At 34.9% G+C, this 16,352-nt stretch overlaps 1 protein-coding gene across 3 annotated transcripts in view; it reads left to right on the top strand.

Annotated features, from left to right (window-relative positions):
* LOC127069417 (SAM and SH3 domain-containing protein 1-like) overlaps positions 1–16,352 on the top strand; it is a 207,431-nt gene that overhangs the window by 69,692 nt on the left and 121,387 nt on the right. Inside the window, exon 1 of one of the 3 annotated variants that reach the window (XM_051006428.1) lies at positions 2,166–2,251. The exons of the other annotated variants lie outside the window; for them this stretch is intronic. The gene's annotated coding sequence lies outside the window, so the exon portion shown is untranslated. Of the gene's footprint in view, positions 1–2,165; positions 2,252–16,352 lie in introns of those variants that run through there. 3 annotated transcript variants of the gene reach the window in all.

The following is a 16,352-nucleotide window of genomic DNA, read 5'->3' as shown; positions in this document are numbered from 1 at the left end:
CAAATAATATATATATATATATTTATTTATTTATTATAAATATACAATAGCTCAACGAAACATCATTTGACGAAAGTTTACGATGATAAAAGAGAAAAATTACCCCACGAGATATTACTCTTAAACGATCGCAACTTGAACAAATAAAGTTTCACGATTTTGCTCTTTGAAACGCATCAAGAATCTTCTTCTACGACAAAGAGATTCGAGCGAGATAACTCGCGCGAATGATGCGCAAAACATAAAGTGGGATAAGGAGAAACAATGTGCCATGAATAAAACGAAAAGTCTCTTGGCAAAGAGAGAAGTAAACGACGCCGAAGACGTTGCGGCCTAGAATTAGGCGAGTTTATTACCTAGAAGGTAGTAGGGAACTTGCCTCGAGATAGTGCACTCACTTGTAACAGAAAGAGAGACAGAGAGCGAGAGAGAGAGAGAGGGAGAGAGCTCTCTGTCTCTCTTGCAAGAGCTTTCGTTATCGCGGATTTGTTCATCCAAGCGACACAAAATCTCTACTTGTTCTTCCCCTCACCCTTCCAGCCTCTCTTCTCCTCTATCTGCACCATCTATCTTCTCTATCTAACCATCTACCTATCTATCTATCTAAGCAATCCCTCCCTCTCACTCTCGCTCTCTCTTTCTTCCTCTTTAGCGCATTCCCCAGCATGTCCTATCTCTTTCTTTCCTTTTCTTTTTCTTTTCTTTTTTCTTTTTCTTTTTTCCCTTATGTTCCTAGTGTCGAAAGATGAGAGATATCGAAGCAAGAAAGGAAGTCTAGAAGATTGCGGTAGCTACAGAACGAAGGAATCTTCTCCCTCTCTTTCTCTCTTACTCACTCTCACTCACTCTTACTCTCTCTCTCTCTCTCTCTCTCACTCTTTGTCTCTCTGTCTCTATCTCTCTCTCTCTCTCTTTTAGAGGGTGAGCGCAAGCGTGGTTTCGCTTGTAAGCTTCCCCAAACAAAGTGAGGGGTGAGTGAGCTTGGTTGAGGGAACGAATGGAGGATAACGTTACGGGCTGTTCGAGCCCGTAAAACTATTCAAGACTCATTGACCTCCCGTCTAACTAACGTTCAAGCAGCAATACATACATACATATATATATATATATATTTTCTCTCTCTCTCTCTCTCTCTCTCTCTCTGCCTCTTTAGTTATTTCATTCGCGGTTTTCAAGGATGACTAGTAACAATCAACGACGACTTGTTTTGATCGAGATTCAATGATCTCTCTTGATTTCTCTCTTTCTGCCTGTTCGTTTTTCTCTTTTTATCTTTAATGGTCGAAAGATCATAAAAAATTGTTTTCTCACTCGAGTTAGAAATAAAGAGCTAATGTTACGATACAAATTAACAGTGCTTTTAATCTACGATATATTAATATTCAATTATATATCGTCGAATTACTATTACTCGTAATAAATAACTCGAAATACGAAATAAAAATTCGAATATTCTTCGTATACTCGTAATTTTTAATTCGTACGTTCGAGTGGCGTTCGTTTTTCGATATTTTATCGTGACTATTCAAATATAAAGCTCTATCAATCATTATTACGGGGCCAAATCGTTCCGCCATTTTTTATTTTCGAGCAAATAATAATTTATCCGTTAGGAGGGTGAAACGGATCATTCGGAAGAGTCGGAACTAAATGAGATGGTATTCGTTGAGGGTGGTTTAAACAAGTATCTGGATATCCAATTCGATTGGATACTCAAGACTTGGATATCCGAAGATCCGAGCAATAATAACAATTCTAGTACCTATCGATCTCTCTCTCTCTCTCTCTCTCTCTTTTTATTTTTCTCAATTTTTCTCTTCGTTCACTGAGAGAACGTAAAGACATTCATTTTCTCACGTTAGTTAAAAAGAGAAAATAAAAGTTTCGTTAGATAGAAATCGTTAGAATTGTTTGTTCTCTAACGACATTGAAAGATTTCACCTTCGAAAGAATAATTCGAATCGGATTGGCATGGCATGCATGCTTGGTAAATGCATTTTCTCGTGCGGATATAATGGCGATTAAAGAGCGAACGATCAAAAAATAGATACGAGAAGATCGTGATAGGTAAAGATAGGGATCGTGTTACGTAGAAAGCATTGTTTCGTTATATAAAACGAGCAATGAAAATTCAATGATCTTTCATCTCTTTTGTTTCAGGTAAGTAGAGCCCGAAGCTGTCCCGTGGCCATAACAGACGTTCAGGAAGTTTCTAACGCCAACCGGTGTTGTTGCATTCGAGGCGTATAGCGTAAGCGTATTTATCGACTTTTTAATGAACGATGAAGCTTTAACGATTTTTTTCCCTCCTTTCTCTCTCTTGTTCCTTTTTCTTTCTCATTCTCTCTTTTCTTTTTTTCTTTTCTTTCCCTTTTTTTTTTCTTTTTTCCTTCTTCCCCCCACTTTCGCGCCCATTTCGCGCGCACAGAGGAATGATAAAATATTTACGATCTTTTTTCCTATTTCTTTTTTTTTTTTTATTCTTTCTTCTCTTTCTTCTTTTACTCTTTCTGTTTTTTCTTCTTTTTTCTTTATCTCTCACTCTTTTCCATAGAACGAAGAGTAATGGAAGTTATTTTTCGGGGGAGGGGGGAGGGAACGAAACGAAAAACAAAGAAATAGAAAAAGAAAATGCAGGAAAAGTTCGACAGAATTTCTTGCTCGAAAACAATATATATGTATGTATGTATATATATATATATACATACACATGCAGGATACAAAAGCGTAATTACATTTGCGAGTTCCCGCAAACGGATAAAGGCATTCAAGGTATCTCGCAAAGTTTGCCACGAAATATTCTCTCACGGTTTTAAAATTCCGTTGTAAGGTTAATGGCAAAGTACGTAGTGCATAGAGTCGGTAGAAAGAACTGGTAGAAAACGTGAGAAGGGATTTTTGCTGTTTCGGCATGTGACCAACTCGTTGTACGAAGGCTTTTCCTTCTTTTCGTTCATCCTTTTTCAACATTTAAAAATGCTATTACCGTATAAAGTTTCAACGCTAACGAAATCGTATCAAGCGCAAATATCGCTTCCGAAGTTTGAAAAGCGTGGAAAAGCTTCTTGTTAATTAGCAACGTACATCGAGAAAAATACGTACAGAGCATAGCTTATCTAGAATGCTTTTAACGATCGTCCAACGAGATCAAAGTCGAAATCAAAATCGAACCCATCGAGATCGAGATTTGCCTGCAACTGTAAATTTTTCAAACTTGAAACTACGGAAACTTGAAATTTGATCGTTGATGCGTTATTGTTAATCAATTATTTTTATAATCGAATGAAGATATCTAAAGAAATTTTTGATAATTTTATTTACATCTAATTAATTAAAACGAAATATTTTATCTTTTATATATGTATATATATATATATATATAATATTTTATAAACGTTACTATAATGATAATTAAAAATCTCACAAAAATCCTGCAAAATAATAATATAAAAGATAATTAAATACGATACTAAGTACCGTAATGACCGTTCATAATACTTTGTACTTTAATATTATATCTATAATAAAATACAATATTACACACAAACACACACACACACACGCGCGCGCACACACATAAATACACATACACAACATATTCGATAAGAGATAATTATAAAGAGGACAAAAAAGAAAAAAAAAAGAAATCAAACGTTAAAACATTAGATCGAATAAATGATTCCACTATAAATGAATCTATTAATCTTTTATCTCGAAATAAAGAATGATGAATGACAATTATAGGAAAAGTAATCGTAGGAGGATTAACGAAGGTATAGAGTTTAATTAGTAACGTACGGTATGTTCCGAACGATAATCCGAAAATGTTCGCGTTTACCGCGAAAACAATAATTACGACGAAGATTGGCTCTCGCGGTAATGAATATTCTGGCAGATTGGTACCGCGATGCCGAGAGAGAGAGAGAGAGAGAGAGAGAGAGAGAGAGAGAGAGAGAGAGAGAAAGAGAATGAGATAGATAGAGTGAGTGAGTGAGATAAAGTGAGAGAGAGAGAGAGAGAGATAGTAAGGGGTGAGAGACAAATAGAGAGGGTGAAAAGGGGGAGAAGCAGAGAGGAACGACGTCCCCCAACGGGTAACGTGGCCACGATCAATAATAATTATGCCGACATCGTCGTTCTACGTCTATGTGCACGCACCTCGTAGCTCGATCCACCCGTTATTTCGAGCGTGCCACCACCGATGCCGTTAATGTGCCGGCAAAGCGAGGAAACGAGAGTTAGGGGGTGGATGTGGGAGTTTAGCAAGAGAGATCGAATTTTTAACCACCTTCTCCGTTATCAAATTGGGTTAATTCTATATCGTTGTCGTCGTCGTCGTCGTCGTCGATGTCGACGTCGATGGAAAACAAAAAAAAAAAAATAATCTTGGAAAAGGATTCAAGCTCGAAAGAAAATTATTTTCGTTTGATTTCTTATTATATTAATTGGCATGATATTGTATTGTAGGAATAGAAAAAGAAACAATAAATGAAGGTAGTATAAAATGATAAGATACGATATAAGATTACGGCGAGATTATTCGTTATACGCGCATGTCGCGTTTTGTATACTTTTTTTTTTTTTTCTTTAATATTTTTATCCTTATTGATTTATTGATTGTATGATCTACAGGTATTACTACGAGATCTTAATGATTTTAATATAGATTATGAATTTATTTTGAATATGAATATATAAATATGTAGTATATCGTTATAGATTCTCGCGTATGGAATGTATTGCATATAATCGTAGTATCTTTAACACTTACATCGATTCTATCATCATATAAATATCTTACAAACTCATTTATGCGAGATTCTCCAAGATCTTGAAGATTTCGATTCTTCTTAGGTCTTATGAAATCTCTTTTATTTAAATGAATTAATAACGAAAGTTAATCGAACGAAATAAACTTAATCTTTCTATTGGATTAAGGAGGAAAACGAATACGTTTTTCCAACGAGTGAGTTAAAAATTATATTTGACAGAAGGATGAAAATTTTTCAGAACAATAGTCGACAATGAGGAAAATATGACTTAAATGCACGGCGAAGAGAACAACGTTCCGTTTCTCTTTGACATACGAGAAAGAGAGAGAGAAAGAGAAAGAGTTACGAATAGTGGAAGAATGTAATCTCATTGCGAAATTCTCATCCAAAGAGAGGCACTGACAAATGACTCGTCGGCCCGATTACCGTTGCGATTTTAACGCGAGCTTAATTAGACGCCGCCGTGCAGCATTCCTGACGGATTGACCCAGGCACGTAACTCTTCTTCTTCATCTCTTTTTATTCTCTTTTCTTTTTTCTTTTTCCTTTTTTCTCTCCTTTTAATTTTTAAATTTTGTTTCCTTCTTTGTTTATCTTGGTTCTTTGTCTTCTTCTTTTTTTCTTTCTCATTTCCCCTCCTCTTTCGTTCTTTTTTTCACTTTCCTCCTTCTCTTTCTTTCTACAGTAAATTAATGGATCAAACGTATCTTTCGCGGGTTGGTAGGTAAATAGGTCGACTTCCGAATGAATCGTCTTTTTAACGTTTAAAACGATCGCTATTTCGAAGATTTTTCGTACCTTCGTAATCGTCTAAGCCTTGTTATTAATCAAAGGAGAGTCTCCTCTATAAAAAAGTAATTTCTCATCTCCGAACGCAACGGGACCCTTTCTCTAAAGCACCACAAGGAGCAACCTTTCTTCTCTACTCTTTTCTTCTCCTCCTTCTTCTTCTTCCTCTTCCTCTTCTTCTTCTTCTCTTCTTCTTCTCTTTTCTTCTTTTCTTTTTTCTCCTCTCTCTTCTTCTCTCTTTTACTAAGCTCAGCAAACGGCTCTTCCCATCGTCCGCAACGGATGCGCGTTCGGTTCAAGAAAATTTCCATTACTCGAGCTCGAAACTTTTTAAACAAGTTTCTCTTAGTTACGAGAAAGTTAATTTGCGTTGCCGTCCTGGCACGAGTGATTTAATTACTTAATAATAAACCAACCTGAAGGAGAATGGGAGAGAAGGTTTACGATGGCTGGCGATACGACGCGATGAAGGGAAGAAGTAAAGGATCTTGTTTGATAATAACGAAGATAAAGGGACGAAGAAAAAGGGAAAGGAAGATAAAGTAGAAGAGAGGAGTCACAGTAACGTTGGATACCTGTCGATCGATAGCTTAGCTAGCTTTTTCATTTTCGGTCGGACGAGCAAATCGAATTAGAACGTTAGATAATCGATAACTATTTATCTTTGTTTTTCGCCACCGTTCTCGGTAATGGAGAAATAAATTTTTAAGTTGGTCTCTTAAGGACCGTTATTTACATCGATCCTTTCACTTGCTTTCTAACCGGACACTGTGTATAACAGTGCATCGTTGAAAATAAACGTTAACGTGTATGGTTCGTTTCAGGACTTTCAAAGTATTTACAATTTCGTCTGGGTTGCGAGAGCGTTTAAAAAATTATAGGTAAACCAAATGGTCATTGATTAAATACTATAAAATATATTGTAGTAGTAAAAACAAGAGAAGAACAAACAATTTATCGAATTTCGATAATTCAATGAGTTTCGTTGGATGAATATAACTCGTACCACGTGTTTGTTTTGTTAGAAGTACATTTGATATTTTGTAATTAATTATTCTCTCTTTAATTTCTTATTATTTCACTTCTTATCTTCTTTTTATTATTTCCTTTCATATTTCACAGTTTTTTGATTATATATTATCCATATCTAATTTTATTATTTCATTTCTTATTTTTTTTTTTTTTTTTTTTTTTTTTTTTTTTAATTAATTACTCCATATAAGATGTAAGAATATCTATGTGTATTTCTTGCATAGATATATAACGTATTCGTGTGTTTTAACGAGAAACTGTATTACGTAGAACGTTGAACGGGAAAGACTCTTTTCCCTTTATTCGTAGCCTCGAGAAAAAAAGGGAAAACATTTAAGAAATTCTACGTGGCAGCCGAAGATTTTCGGGACACGTGCGGCGATAATCAAGGCTCAAAAGGACGAGTTCGTTAATTTTGTCATTCGTCACGTCCCACAGGGTCTTCGTCGTTGTTTCATAAGGTTCACGAGCCCTAACTTTCCGTTCTTAACTCGTTAATTAAGGACGGAAAGCTCTTGCACGGTAGAAAGAGAGAGGGAGGGAAAGAGAGAGAAAGAGAGAGAGAGATGGAAAGTAAGAAACGAAAAGTAGACAGAACGAGAGAAAGAGAGAAGCAACTAAGGACAAAGAAGCGAAGTTTTAATAACATTACCGTAATAATACGAGTCATGGGACCCTTCGGACAACGTGCCCTAAATTATCAAAGGAGATCCTTTAGTTTCTTCTATCCTCTCTTTTCACTTGTATTTCCCATAGTTTTTCGTTTCGTTATATCGATTCGTATTTATCGTTCGATCCTTATTATTTTCCAAAGTGCCGATATAACATAGATTATAATAATATCATAAATATTATAATAGATATATTATAATCTAGATAGTAGATATAAGTATGGTATATAATATATAATATAACATATAATATAGTAGATCTAAGTATATAACATAAATTTCGTAAAACTAACTTAAAAAAAAAAAAAGACACTTTAACTAAACGCTTCGCATAAGAAAATTTGGTTTAAATGAAAAAAGATATTCGAACCTATATACTCTATAAACTAAATAGACGGCGATGATAATACCCTAACCGGGAATCTCGTTGAATTCATCGCGAGTTACGCACGTACGTGGTGTGTAAGTATCGTTTGTTAAGGGGATGGCATTGCCCGCAAGCCCTTTTGTTGAAAAGGGCTCAAAGGAGATGCGTCAGGTTTTTGAGGTAACGCTGTAAATGTCTGAAAATTCATCGGAGATACGATAAGAGAAAGGAAGAGAGGGGAAACGCGAAAGAGAAAGAGAGAGAGAGAGAGAGAGAGAGGAGGACTTTCTTCTTCCTTTGAAATTGTAATACCTAGCTACGTACCACAAATTTTCCCGCTCAAACTATACTATCCTTTTTTCTTTTTCATATTCTTTTCCTTTGTGGTAAAATAACGAAGACTCTCGTCGTGAGATTTCGCGCAGAAGATTAAAGTGAAAAAGAAAAAAAAAAGAGAAAGAAAGAAAGAGAGAGAGAGAGAGAGAGAGAGAAGAAGGATAAAGAAAATAAAAGAAAAAGAAAAAAGAAAAAGTTCATTGGTCGTTTCGTTCGCCCGATACAAAACTTAAGTATACGTTTGGAACGGTAGAAACCACTGGCACATTGACTACACGAGTCTGAGAATTGAATTGAAATTCTCATAGCGAAGGGACGTGTTTGCATTGTAAACATTGTTTTACGGTGTAACGGGGGATGCCAATCTGTAGTTAGGAAGATGCCAGTGGAGTAGTATAGTCGTGAGGTTCTCGACCTAGGCCTCCGAAAGCAGACTCGATAATTGTGCCGATGATATGGGAGGAGAAGGAGAAGGAGAAGGAAGAAGAGAGAGAAAGAAGGAGAGAGAGAGAGAGAGAGAGAGAGAGAGAGAAAGAGAGAGATGAGAGAAGCCCGTTTCTCGGTTCACGTCGAAGACGAGTTGAGAGTTCGCCGTTAGCGGTTTAAGTAATAAAGATAAACAGAGATGAATGTGAGAGATGGGAGCGACGACCGCAAGACATGCGGGAAGGCAGATGTTTATTAAAAGGAATCCAAAGAGAAAGAGACAGATAGACGGATAGAAAGATAGATAGATGGAAAAAGAGAGAGAAAGAGAGGGATAAATAGACAGACAGATAGAAGATTAGTATCAAGAGACAAAATTCTAATTTGCATTTCGCTAAGTTAAATCCGTCCGATTAAAAAAAAAAAAAATTATGATGATAATAGATTTTTTAATTGTCTTTAAAACTTCTCTACCTTCGTCTTTGTCCATCTCTTATAGAAAAAAAAAAAAAAAAAAAAAAAAAAAAAAAAACGTAGGAAGAGATAAAAAGAGAGAGAGAGAGAAATGAAGATTAGTATCAAGAGACAAAATTCTAATTTACATTTTGCTAAGTAAAATACATACGATTAGAAAAAGTATAATTATAACAAAGTTTCTAATTGTCTTTAAAACTTCTTCTCTCTCTCTCTCTCTCTCTCTCTTTCTGTCTCATTGAAAAAAAAGATCGTAGAAAGAGACAAAAAAGGTGAAAGAGATAGACAAAGAGAGAAAAAAGAGGGACTGAATATACTCGAGGGAACGTCATGCTTACTTTATCGTCTCACTCGAATCGAGACTATCGACTTGGTTAGCCACTTACTGATACGTATTCGATAGGACGATGTTTTACGAGCAACTTATCCGGTCAGCTTCTATTCGATCGTTTCCTTCCTTCCTTCCTTCCTTCCTTCCTTCCTTCCTTCCTACTCTTTTAGCATTTTGATCTTATGTTAGTTCTTTTTCTTAGCACCAACTAGCTTGTCTAATCGTCGAATTATTAGTTTGAGATTCGTCGACGATCGAGAAACGTTCTTCTTGGTAGCACCGAACAAGATAAGTTTCCCTTCTTTCTCGACGATAAGAACGTCTTTTTCTTTCTTTCTTTCTCTTTCTCTCTCTCTCTCTCTCTCTCTCTCTCTCTCTCTTTCTGTCTTTCTGTCGTTCTATCTGTCCCTCTGTATCTCTCTATCCCTCTCTCTCTCTCTCTCTCTCTCTCTCTCTTTTTCTTCTATCTCTCCTTTATCTTCTTTCGTTGACTACTCTCGTAATACGCTTAACACACCAACTCGTTTTCTTAGTGCTCTTTTGAACGTTGCTCCCAATTCGTACGAAAGATTTTATCGATAAGACTTTTGAATTTCTTCAATTCAGTTTTTTCTTTTTTCTTTTTTTTTTTTTTTACTACAGCTAATTAGCGTTTCTTCTTCTTCTCTTTTTCTTTTTGTTTTTGTTTTTTTTTTTTTATCTTTTCTTCTTCTTTTTTCTCTCTCGTATTACTCCTTTCTGCGATCCAATTTTCCCTATATTTGACGATATTGTCTTAAATAGACAGAGATATCGAATTGTAGTGACTTATTTTTATGATCTAATTATAAGTTAAGAAAATATATTTACAGAATGGACCATAATTTTCTAGCTAGCTTTAACGATAGTTTACTCTTTCTCGAGACTTTATAAGCCAATTTTTTTCTTTTTCGTTTCTTTTTTCTTTTCTTCTTCTTTCAAATTGTAAAACTGCATAAGCCTAGTTTGTGGAACTGTAAGTCTAATTAAAAGATTATAAAAAGTCTCGAGAAAGAGTAATTGATTCTAAACTTTTAGTCCACCTTATGTATATATACTTACGCACGCACATTTATTTATAATTATTTTTACACATTCGCACATTTTATACTCGCACAAAGTTTTCATATATTTTCGTATGATAAATCAGGAAATTACAAATTTTCCAGAAGATCGAACGGTGTTGATAAATTGGCTAATATGCTGACTAATAATTAATAATGTCTGATGATGGAGCAAACGATAAGAGTTTTCGACATTATCGATAGCCATCGTTTCTCGATAATTCGTGAACGCGAAAGTGTGTCAAAGTGATGCACGACTTCGGTCGCGGAATAAAATTCGCATCGTCGTCGATGATGAACGGTGAGACGATAGGACGATGCAGCAATGATTTATTAACAAAATCGATGGTGTTCGACCTCCCCCAAAACGGAAGGAAACGTTGCTTTGGCTTATCTCCTTCGGATAGCATCGATTAACGTCGAGGATGACATTAAATTTTACTGGATGCGCGCATTCGGCATTATTAGCGATAAGGTATCGATGTTTCGTGTTTGTTACGAGATGGACGTGGATTAACCGAATGACCACCGATACCAATAACGACGCTTTATTTCAGATTTATCCAACATTTCTATAGACGTTCTCTCTCTCTCTCTTTCTCCTACTTTCTCTGTTAGTCTATCTTATCTGAAATATTAGATATATCAAAAAGTTCTATTATACACACGTGAGTGTACGGATGTATACGTGTTTGTACACATGTACGTGTACATGGACGTATATACACGTGTATGTACGTCTCTATAACGCGTATGTAAAATAATTAAAAAAAAAGAAAAAGAAAGAAAGAAAAAAATCCATAAATAAATGATATTAACTAAACTCTGTAACTATATCGTACCGTCGAGTTATTTTGACGAGATAAATGAAATTACGTTTAAACAAAATAAATCAGAGTTATTAATTAAAATGATAATATCGATAATTCCGATGATAACATTGTTAAAAATTGATAACATTTTGACGATTGTCAGAGTTCTAGTGTTAATGTTATATATTTATGTATTACATTGGTGAATTAACTGTAATAAAGAGAACAGTAATTTATCGAAAGCAGGAAGTTCTGTTTAATAATTTTTCATTTATTCCTAATGATTATTTGCATAATACGCGTGCAATTACCTTACCCTTAGTGGTTCTTTCATGTTCCATCATTCTCTCTTTATTAGTACCGGGCAGATAGAACAGAAGTTTCTCTCTTCGTCTCTCTCTCTCTCTTTCTCTTTCTCTTTCTCTCTCTCTTTCTCTTCTTTCTTTGTGTTTGCCTTTGTGGGTTCTTTACTAGTTTCGCAAAGAGGGGAACGAAATAGACGGTGTACGTTCCAGAGGAGAAACAGCGCATGTCTCTTTGAGGTTATAAAACACTTTGTTGTACGTTAACATCTAACCCTTCCCCTTTCTTTCTCCTCCTCCCTTCACCCCTTTCATCCCTTCTATCCCTCCCGTACACCATTAATCGTAGCTACCGTCGTCGTATGCCCACACATAAAATAGGTTCCGTGCCAGTATACGACGATGTCTTCTCGGTATCGCGAGATGATGCGAGATGCATTCCCAATATATCCTCTAGGATATTTTTCTTCCTCGTTTCTTCGAGCTTTTGTTATATTAAAATCTTAATTTAAGAAAATAAGTAAGTAAATAAATAAATGAAAAGGAAAAGAGGAATAGAAAATACGCGATACGCATATCACGATAATAAGATACTTTTCAATGTTTAGGTATATCTAAACTGAGACATATAACATTGAATAATTTTTAGTATATATAATTTAGTATATATTATTTTTTAATATATATAATTTGTAATGATTTAATATTCTTTTATTAAGTGAAAATATGTAGTATGCGATACATACACATGCGTCAGATTAGTCGTAAGAAATTTTAATAAGTTTCTTTCTAAAATGAGATATATCAAAACACTTTGCAAATCATTTTTAAATTATACGTATATATTAAGTTATACGAATGCAGTATACATTAAACATATATGTGTGAAAATCAACTCTAATCTATCTATGATGACATATCTAACACTTTTTCTCACTTTCTCAATCTCTCTCTCTCTCTCTCTCTCTCTTTCTCTGTAATATTATTTAAATCATATGTAATATTAGAGATATTTAAGAATTTATAAAGAATTGGTTTTTAAGCTGTGATACCTAATACTTCGCATAATTTGTAATTTAATAAAGTATTATTACGCATACATACATGATTTTAAAAATGATATTACATTTTATATCACATTACTTTTATACCTGAAGATATTTCAGATTTGAAAATTTCAATAAAAGATCTTAATGAAACTGTATATTAACTTACATTAATCTCCAATTTATTACCTATTATTAGAGCTTAAGTTAAAGTGGGAGATTGAATATTATCGAAGATTTTCATAAGATAACGTTGTTTGCTTACCAACGTTTATCAAAACAAGCTTTCCTTCTGACTTGCAAGCATCGATATCCATAATACTGCGGGATACTGTATTTGTTACCATAATTTGTCGATTATTCTACTTAATAAATATTATCAAAGTGTTAATTATCAAAAACAACTTACAACTGATTAGATAAAAATTCGTCTTAATGAAATTTTTCGATAAATTTTAAATAACAATGATCTAATTTTATCTTAATGTACATATATATATATATATATATATATATATATACACACATATATCATAACCATAAATCATTTTAAAGTTAACCATAATCCTTAATAAACTTGGACAAACGTGGCCACTAATTACAAACTATACGACAAGTCGTTAAAGTTGATTATATTTAATGTGCAATTAAAAAAGTTTAAATTAATTAACGAATAATGAAATTTATCTCTCTTCGCGTTTTATATATCCGAAAAGAGATAATTTATATGACGTAGATTAGTAAAGGACTTTTTACACCGACAATGTGAATATCAGATAGGACGTAAACGAACGAGGTTAACGACATTAGAATCGTTATTTCATACGATCTCTCTCTCTCTCTCTCTCTCTCTCTCTCTCTCTCTCTCTCTCTCTCTCTCTCTCTCTCTCTCTATCTCTATCTCTATCTCTATCTCTATCTCTCTCTCGTAACTCTTTTCGCTCTCGCTCTTTCAGAATGATCGTAAACGAGGAATATTAACAAAAGGAAATGAAAAACGAACAATCAATTTATAGTATTAGAAAAAGAAACGCGTACGTACATACATATGTACCTTCATGAAATTCAAATAACATTGAGTTAATAAACGATTCGTAATCGTCTATAAATATGTTCTTTATCATTCAAATCCCATAGTAAATCTATGTCTCGATTCCAGATGTAGGAAAAGATGCGATAAACGTTTTTCCTCTCGAGAATGCGTCGATGCGTCGCGACGGTGCACGGACATCGATGCACTCCATCGGAAATTTACGAGGGCATCACACACACACAAACACACACAAATATACACATACATACACGTTTACGCACACTTTGCGAGATATCTCTAGCTTCGACTTTTGCTCCTCGATTCCTGCTGACCGTGCTACTACCACGTTCTCTCACTTTCGATGAAAAACGAAGAAGGAAAGAGAGAGAGAGAGAGAGAAAGAAAAAAGAAAGAGAAAGCAAGTCTATATGTTAGAAAAAGAGACCGAAAGATAGAGAGATAGATAGATAGAGAGAGAGAGAGAGAGAGAGAGAGAGAGAGAGAGAGAGAGAGAGAGGGGTGCAGCACACGAGACTTTTTACGAGGAATTATAATATTCTAATTTTACGAGCGGCTTTTCCCTTTTTACGACGAATTCGGCCTTCCGCACGTTTATGCCGAAAGTAAGCTTTTATTTTCCATAAACCTTAGCGCGCGCTCACGCGCAAAGTGGAGGCGAACGATCGTAAAGCTCAAAGTAGATATATCCAAAGGCGTTAAACTTCTTCGGGCCTCTCTCGTGCCGCCTTCGACGATAACCGAGGGGAAAGGGAAAAGCGTTTCCCTTGTAAACTTGCCACGAGCCTTTCCTACGAATTTTTCATCTTGAGAATTCATATTTTTCTTTATCTTTAGCTTTTTCTTTTCTTTTGTTTTCTTTTTTTTCTTCTTTTTCTTCTTCTTAGCTTCTAACGATCTTGAGAGCGTGTTTATGTCCGTGCCATGGATAAATTAATCAAATGGTGAACGTTCTTTCGAGATTTATTAATTTCTTCACCGACCTTTAACCTTATCCGTTTCTTTTTTCTCTTTCTTTTCTTCCTTCTCTCTTTTCTTTCTTCTCTCTCTCTCTCTCTCTCTCTCTCTCTCTTTCTTTATCCACCAACCGCTACGATATTTACCAAGTTCCTAACCACGACTATACGAACGCTTTTATACGAGATGTTTGCAAAGTCCTTCGGCAGTTCTAAACTTTAATACCTTCCGATGTATTCTATATATTCATATACGTATACATACACAATACATATATATATACACATATACACATATACATAAAGTATATATATACCAAGCTAAGAGCAAACGACGATGTAGTAACTCGTAAACTTGAGCATTTTCAAATCTTCTTTAATATCATCTTGTGATTACATGCAAGTGGCTGATATAACGTAAACGTTAATTCCTCTTTTATCTACTTTTTATTTTTCTTTCTTTATTTTTTATCCTTCTTCCCCCCCCCCCTCTCTCTCTCTTTTTCATTACATCTCCAACGCAACCTACGTTCGTAGAACTAATTATATATTTGATCGTATATATCATAGATAACGATCCATCGATTATCACTTTCCATCCGCACACCAACGTCACGTTTCGCGCTTAGTACGCGTGCGGAAATGACGGCAGTCGCGAAACATATTTTCATATCCGGATAAACGACGAAAACGCACGCTTGTGTTCGCCGACGTTCCGTAATCCTGTTTCGATATGGAGATAAAATTTAATTACGTTAATTTCGTGTTTCCCGATGTAACCGAGCATCGATTACTCATTAAACTCTCTCTCTCTCTCTCTCTCTCTCTCTCTCATTCCTCTTCTTTCGACTATTACTTCTGTTCTTTCCTAACTCATTCTCTTACACATATTTACACATACCCGTGTATGTACCTACACGGTAGTGTTTTACGCGAAGCAATAACCAAGCATAACTTTTTCGTTCGACGTCGAGCTATGGTTCTAACTCTAGTTTTTATACGAATAGATGGTGGAAAATGGAGAGGGAAGAAAAGTGGCGACCACGATAATATATCGACTTTGTTAGTCGTATTAAGGTAATCCGATCTTTTTCCTCTACCTTTCCACTTCGTCCATTTTCCAAGTTACGAAAGAAAAACGAAAGGAAAGTTTGAAATCGTGTATACTATGAGGAAGAAGAGGGATAGAGTGGGGAAGGAGGAGAAGGAGAAGTAGGAGAAGGAAAAGGAGGACGAGGAGGAGGAGGAAAGGAAGAAGTTGCTTTAAACCGCAACAAGCAATTTCATAGATTTAACATCTACTAGTATAGTTTCATAACATTCCATAAAAAAAAAGTGTCTAGGATACGGCAATTTTGAAATATTTCGAAAATAGCCAAGCATAAAATACAAAAAGGGACATTTTGGGAATACGATCAAAAAAAAAAAAAAAGAAAGAGACAGAACTTAAAGATGACGATCGCTTTTATTTTTCTTATATGTTCGTAAATAAATGATTGATTAGAAATGAATTAATACATTCACGTTGATACGGATTTGCGTGTGAATCTTTCAAAGTAATCGATTACTATCGATCGAGGAGTTTATGTAATTTCCATGATCACGAGTTTCGAGTACTACTTATTCGCAAATTTTGGTTGAATTTCTCGTTGGGATTATAACGCGAGTTATTGGCTCGTTAAATCGGTGGATTAATATACGCCATTTTTACATGATTTATTATCGTATAAGAGCGTACGGGAAGGATAGAGATAAATAGATACGAATATTGAAAATTATTTAGACAAATGTCTATCGTATATTAACTCGTAAAAGCGACCTCTGTGTTTTTTTATTTCTTTTATATCATGTTCCTTTCTTCCTTTTTTTTTTTAATATTTTCTATTTTTCTTTGTCTCTTCTATT

Source organism: Vespula vulgaris, chromosome 15, assembly GCF_905475345.1.
Source record: "Vespula vulgaris chromosome 15, iyVesVulg1.1, whole genome shotgun sequence".
NCBI lineage: Eukaryota > Metazoa > Arthropoda > Insecta > Hymenoptera > Vespidae > Vespula > Vespula vulgaris.
Note: the sequence above shows the minus strand (reverse complement) of the source record. Positions and strands in the feature narration are given on the sequence as shown.